The sequence below is a fragment of the Coregonus lavaretus genome (genome assembly GCF_964263955.1).
Source record: "Coregonus lavaretus genome assembly, chromosome: 40".
NCBI lineage: Eukaryota > Metazoa > Chordata > Actinopteri > Salmoniformes > Salmonidae > Coregonus > Coregonus lavaretus.
In genome coordinates this window covers 5,971,454-5,978,939 of record NC_140027.1, presented here as the reverse complement: position 1 = coordinate 5,978,939, position 7,486 = coordinate 5,971,454, and the positions used below count along the sequence as shown (strand labels likewise).

At 41.2% G+C, this 7,486-nt stretch overlaps 1 long non-coding RNA gene across 1 annotated transcript; it reads left to right on the top strand.

Annotated features, from left to right (window-relative positions):
- The first annotated feature begins 1,365 nt into the window (after window positions 1–1,365).
- LOC311113558 lies at window positions 1,366–7,413 on the top strand. The gene is made up of 5 exons (XR_014611016.1): window positions 1,366–1,501; window positions 2,490–2,644; window positions 3,480–3,657; window positions 4,357–4,532; window positions 6,906–7,413. It is a non-coding gene; the product is annotated as an uncharacterized lncRNA (long non-coding RNA).
- Window positions 7,414–7,486: the final 73 nt, after the last annotated feature.

Below are 7,486 nucleotides of genomic sequence, written 5' to 3'. Positions count from 1 at the left end.
CGCTGCTTGCACCCGCCCGCCCGACTAGAATCACTACTCTCGGCGGGTCTGACTTAGAATATGTGGACAACTACAAATACCTAGGTGTCTGGTTAGACCGTAAACTCTCCTTCCAGACTCACATTAAGTATCACCAATCCAAAGTTAAACCTAGAATCGGCTTCCTATTTCGCAACAAAGCCTCCTTCACTCATGCTGCCAAACATGCCCTCGTAAAACTGACTATCCTACTGATACTTGACTTCGGTGATGTCGTTTACAGAATAGCCTCCAACACTCTACTCATCAAATTGGATGTAGTCTATCACAGTGCCATCCGCTTTGTCACCAAAGCCCCATATACTACCCACCATTGTGACCTGTACGCTCTCGTTGGCCCTCACTACATATTCGTCACCAAACCCACTGGCTCCAGGTCATCTATAAATCACTGCTAGGCAAATCCCCGCCTTATCTTAGCTCATTGGTCACCATAGCAACACCCACCCGTAGTCTGTGCTCCAGCAGATATATCTCACTGGTCATCCCCAAAGCCAACACCACCTTTGGCCGCCATTCCTTCCAGTTCTCTGCTGCCAATGACTGGAACGAACTGCAAAAATCTCTGAAGCTGGAGACTCTTATCTCCCTCACTAACTTTAAGCATCAGTTGTCAGAGCAGCTTACCAATCACTGCACCAGTTCACAGACCATCTGTAATTAGCCCACCCAACTACCTCATCCCCATATTGTTATGTATTTTGCTCATTTGCACCCCAGTATCTCTATTTGCACATCATCTTCTGCACATCTATCATTTCAATGTTAATACTCAATTGTAATTATTTTGCACAATGGCCTATTTATTGCCTTACCTCCATAATGTACTACATTTGCACACACTGTATATAGATTTTCTATTGTGTTATTGACTGTACGTTTTGTTTATCCCATATGTAACTCTGTGTTGTTGTTGTTGTTTTTATCGCACTGCTTTGCTTTAACTTGGCCAGGTCGCAGTTGTAAATGAGAACTTGTTCTCAACTGGCTTACCTGGTTAAATAAAGGTGAAATAAATACAAATAAATAAAAACACATGTCGGGTGGATGCATTGTCTTGGCAAATGAGAAATGCTCACTTACAGGGATGTAAATACATTTGCGCACAAACTTTGAGAGAAATAAGCTTTTTGTGCGTATGGAAAATTTCGGAGATCTTTTATTTCAGATCATGAAACATGGGACCAACACTTTACATGTTGCGTTTATATTTTTGTTCAGTATAGGTAGGCGGTGAATGGCCTCACTCCAATACAGTAGGTGGCGGTGTATGCACCTTAAATTGGGTGCGATCCGCCAACACAATCCCAAAGAATAAGTGTTTTTGTTCTTGTCCGAGGGTGGCAAGCTATCTAAGTAGAGCTCATTTTTAACTTTTGTTAAAACGTTTAATTTTGTTATGTATTGAGCAAAGGAGACGATTCGCATGGATGGAAATGACCGAAATACATTTACGAACAAGGTAAGAAAAGTTTCCTTGCTAACCTGCCGGCCAAACGCTAACATTAGCTAGCTAAATTTGTTGAACTTCATCGAGCTGGGTTTGTTAAACGTCCAACCAGGCCAAACAAGACGAGCTAGGTGACGGGGTCACATTTCGTAACAAAGCGAACGTGTTTCTGGTAACTGTTATAATATTTGTATCCGTCCCAAATGGCACCCTATTCCCTATTTTGACCAGGGCTCTTAGGGAATAGGGTGCCAATCACTGTGTAGCTAATCTGGTTTTGGGCCATCATGGTCGGCGTAGGCTGCAGCGTGTTAAGATCTGGTGACTGACGCACACACAATTTAAACCACCTATGCTCTTTTGAGACCCGTCTTTCAAAGATGCAGATCTCTTCTAGTCATGGTAGTGAAAGTAATGGGCTACTTGGCATTTTTATACAAGACCCTGAACATTATGTGATGTTAATTGCTTGATGAATTCAGAAACCACACCTGTGTGGAAGCTTTCAATATAACGTTACGTTGAATCCTTCATTTACTCAAGTGTTTCCTTTATTTTGCCGTATACTATAACAGTGGGTTCTGTGAAGCCTGGACTAGCAGTTTGACGCTCACATGATACTGCACACAAACTTTTGTCTTTAGAAAACAACAAATTGTGTCCCTTCCCTCAATTTTTTTTTTTGTGTTGATATATGTAACATTCTTTAGATGTATTTAGAATTCAATTAAACTATTAGCTTTCACTAGCAAGCTAGCTAACTTTAGTGGCAAAGGTACTATAGAAAAAAGTATACAGGTTTAGATAGTAGTCTAGTGCCAGAAGGATTTCCCTGTTGGTAGTAATGATACACGTTGTCCAGTAGAGGGCATACTAGGATAAGATCAATAAACTCATGCGGGACAGAAAATATTCTGTCTAACATATGAAACCAATGTTTAGCATCTCAACAATAAACTGCTCTACTAAAACACTCATCTCCAATGTTTCCCACCTGTAGTGGTTCAACATATCTCAACGAGTTGGATGTCCTTGAAGTCAATAGATGCATGCTGACAATAAAGGTGCAAAATATAGAAATAGAATGACAGATTCTATTTCTGTGGTGCCAAGATCCATGGATCCCTCTCAGCTCTGCTGCAATTGGTTTACTGGGTAAGTAGGCTATATGGCTTGGCCTATAGACTGGCTGCATCCCAAATGGCACCCTATTTAGTGCACTACTTTTGACCAGGGTTCTTGTACAAAGTAGTGCACTATATAGGGAATGGGGTGCCATTTGGAACGCACAGTGTTGCTAATTTGGTCTTGGGCAGGTGCTGCAGTGTGGCTGTATGCTGCAGTGTGCCTTGTTGGACCTATACTATAACAGGGGGTTCTGTGAAGCCTTCCCTGGCAGTTGCAGGTGTGAGCATGTATACAGCAGTTTGATGCTCATGTATGATACTGCAGACAAACTTTGTCTTTAGAAAACAGAAGTGACTTTTCTATATATTTTGGTCTTGAAATAAAATGCTGTAGACGTATTTACAATTAAATTAAACTAGATTGGCTTTCGCCTGCCAACTAACTTTAGTGACAAAGGGGTACTGTAGAAGAGTATACAGGTTTAGTAGTCTAGTGCAGAGGCGTCAAACGCATTCCATGGAGGGCTGAATGTATGCTGGTTTTTATTTCCTTTCAATTTGTGTCCAATAAATACCTAGACAACCAGGTGACAGGAGTTCCAAACTTATCAAGGGAGGAGCAAAACCCTGCAGACACTCATCCCTCCACGGAATGAGTTTGACACGTGGTCTAGTGACAAAGATTTCCCTGTTGGTGCTAATGATAACGTTGTCCAGTAGAGGGCATACTAGGATAAGATCAATAAACTCATGCGGGACTGATCAAATGTCTTATAATTTGAACTGTCTGACATATGAAACAGATGTTTATCATTTCAACGAACTACTCTACTAAACACTTCTCTTCTGTTTCCCACCCGTAGTGGTTCAGCATCTCATCAAGTCAGATGTCCTTGATGAAGTCACATGATGGGGGCCATTGAGACAAGATGCATGATGACAATGAAGCGGCAAAGCATATAAATAGTATCACATAGACTCTATTTCTGTGGCGCCAAGATCCATGGATCCCTCTCACCTCTGCTTTAATTGGTCTACTGGGTAAGTAGGCTACATGGCTTGGCCTATAGTCTGGGTTTGTCCCAAATGGCACCCTATACCCTACTTAGTGCACTACTTTTGTCCAGGGCTCTGGTCAAAGTAGTGCACTATATAGGTACTAGGGTGCCATTAGTGAATCACTGTGTAGCTAATCTGGTCTTGGGCAGGTGCTGCAGTGTAGCCATCATGGCTGTATGCTGCAGCGTGCCTTGTTGAACCTATACTATAACAGAGTGGGTTCTGTGAAGCCTGCCCTGGCAGTTGCAGGTGTGAGCATGTATACAGCAGTTTGATGCTCATGTATGATACTGCAGACAAACTTTGTCTTTAGAAAACTGAATTTGTGTCCCTTCTATATATTTTAGTGTTGAAAGAAATCTAATGCTGTAGACGTCTTTGCAATTAATTGAAACTAGATAGGCTTTTACCAGTTAGCTAAATTTAGTGGCAAAGCGGTACTGTAGCAAAAATAGTATACAGGGTTAGCTAGTAGTCTAGGCCCAGAAAGATTTCCCTGTTGGTGGTAATGATACACGTCTTCCAGTGAAGGCATACTAGGATAAGATCAATGGTCATGAGGGACAGATCAAATCTTCTGTTTTCTAAATTGAACTGTCTGACATATGAAACTAATGTTTTATCATTTCAGCAAAAAACTGCTTTACTAAAACATTTGTCTCTAATCCTGAACCACTACAGATGGGAACGATATCTGAACAAGTCAATGTCCTTGAAGTCACATGATGGGGGCCATTGAGACGAGATGCATGATGACAATGAAGGGGCAAAGCATATAAATAGTATCACATAGATTCTATTTCTGTGGCGCCAAGATCCATGGATCCCTCTCACCTCTGCTGTAATTGGCCTACCTGGTAAGTAGGCTACATGGCTTAAAGTGTATCTGTCCCAAATGACTCCCTATTTAATGCAGTGCTTTTGACCAGGGCCCATATGGTTCTGGTCAGAAGTGGTGAACTATATAGGAAGTGGGGTGCCATTTGGGGCGTGCAACTTTTGCTAATCTGGTCTTGGGCAGGTGCTGCAGTGTAGCCATCATGGCTGTATGCTGCAGCGTGCCTTGTTGAACCTATACTATAACAGAGTGGGTTCTGTGAAGCCTGCCCTGGCAGTTGCAGGTGTGAGCATGTATACAGCAGTTTGATGCTCTTGTATGATACTGCACACAAATGTCTTTAGAAAACAGATGAATCCCTTCCTTCTATATTTAATGGTGGTTAAATGCTGTAGATGTATTGTGAAACTCCTATCCTATTTCCTCATTGCATGTGTCATGCTTCGTAGGCTATATTCTCACCATTTTCAACACTACATCTTGTGTAAAGATTTGTCAATTACATAAGGGATAATCGAGGGGCTATGCGTTCTATGGAAAATTATGAACGACGTGGAAGGCATGTCCTACGACGCGCTATTGGAGTGGAACTAACCTTCCACAGAGTTGCATTTTTTCCCAGAGAACGCATAGAACCCTGCGTTGGTTATCCCTTTTGTACCATGGCTATAATTTAACACATTTACCGGTAGAAATGTGTTCAACATCCACTGAAGTAGCTAGCAAGTTTAATTGATAGCTACAGTAGTTGACTTGGTAACCAGACAGACTTGCTTGTTTAGCTAACCAAACCAGAGATGGGACTCCCATTGGGCAGTGGAGGAACGTATAATGCCTCACCCAGCAGGTTGTTGACCAATCGCGTTCACGTTGTCATGCTGCGTCACGCGGTTGCTAAGCTAATTGTCACGCAATCCCTTCTCAAAGTCAGGGTATGAGTTGTGAAACCTGCCCATTTTCCTCAACAGTACGTAATGTCACTATTCCAAAGATTTATGATATTACGGAGAACAAGTTCATTATCTCTGAAAAAATATGTGATGTTGCACTTGTTGACGAAATTCATGCTGCTGTTGGGTTTTTGAGCTAGCGCCCAATTGACTCCCATTCACTACTTGAAGGAGAGCTTTCTTTGTCCCAGAATGTACCGTGCGGCCCATTGACGACACGTGGGCAACTTACACAATGGGCGTTAATACGATTCCAATGGAATTTCCATCTCCTCAAAAGTATCTCTGACCAAACCAGCAGTCCTAGCTTGCTATTATGAAAATCGAATTCAACAATGCCAAGAATGTTTTCAATTTGACTTTTGCTTTCAAAAGCAGTTCAAACATAGAACATGTAAGAATGAACTCTAGCCATTGAATTCTACCGTGCTGATATACTGTGCATTATAGGGAAATAATGCATGCTCTAGAATGCCCTTAAATCTGAAACGAGTATTTAACAATGCCATGGTATAAAGTAGGGGTCTCCAACCTTTTCTAGCATGAGAGCTACTTAAAAAATAGATATATATGTATGTATATATATGTAACGTGTCACGAGCTACAAATTTATTTTTATAGCTTTCAAATGGGCACATTCTTCTCCTCTCCCCCGGGTCCTTGGTGTATGAAAGATGTTTTTTTGGTCAATATAACTGGTAAAATTATGCTTAATAAACAACTAAGGGGGCCCCATAAATGTTGTATTTTCTGGAATTAAAATGTTACTCTCAATAGGCCTTTTACAAATATATATTATAGAAACAATAAATGATGTTCTGAGTCCATGTCAATGATTAAATCACATCAGGTAAATTGAGTTCTGGGGAAAAACGAACACATTTCAATTTGAGTTTAATTCTCCTTTTAATTGCGCATTAAGCAAGAAAGGAATGTCAGTCTAGCGATGTTTCTGCTGTTATGCCTGCTGCAGCACAGTTTGCTAAACAATGGCCACCTAATTTATACATAATCATATATTTTTGTCAGGTAAGCCTACTTTGCAGTTAACATTTAATTGAGAAGGTTTTTGGGGAAAGTCTGTCTACCCACAAGACGGCAAACATTAGCATCGCTAACTGGCTACATACAGAGTGCTAGACAAATGCGCGCACCAAACAGACAGACTGGGGCAATATTGCTGGAAACTAATTGGCAGATATTGTTACGTTTGGCTTTTTAAGCCAATGGTTGCTAACCAGGTGTGGGATAATGTCAATGTGGCGTTGATTGGGAAGCAGCCGGGAGCTTTGTTTATGACAGTATGCGATTAGAACATGTAAAAGAAAGAAAAAGCATGTATTTTCAGAATTGCTTGGCGAGCTACTAGTAGCTCGCGAACTACCTGTTGGAGACCCCTGGTATAAAGTTTCCTAACCCATCTGTTTGTTTGAACCCCCAAGGAGGTGATGCCCCGTGCTCTGCTGTGCCCCTCATCAGCCCAGTGGGTTCTGACTCGTCAGTTGATGAACTTCCTCTCTTGTTAGGTTTCGTACCACATCCTGGTTCCAAGACTTGTCCTGATGGAGTGAAGGAGCAGAATCGGACTAACCGTTGATGTTTTGACTGATGTATTTTCATAGAAATAGATTAAATGGTATCTAAAGGGGTGTATTGTCATCAGGAGAACCATTGTCAAAGATTCAGTGAAGTATGTTATTATCCACTTCCTCAAGGAGAAGGTAGCAAGCAACAAATGCTACAACCATGAAAAATGTGTTCATGACAGAATGTTATTGCAATGACCTTGCAGAGGGTTCTGTAACAACTTGACTCTCAGCCAAGACCATATCACATTTGTATGAATGTATTTCTGGAACATGCTGTTCTCTTGGTGGAGTAAACTGTGGCATGATGTCAGAACTGTAGTTTGGCCATGATTCATCAATAAAACTAAACAAATTCATTGTATCTATGTCAATCTATTCATTTTTAATACAGCAAACAATCCAAATGAAGGCATTTGCACCACCTACTGTAGTTT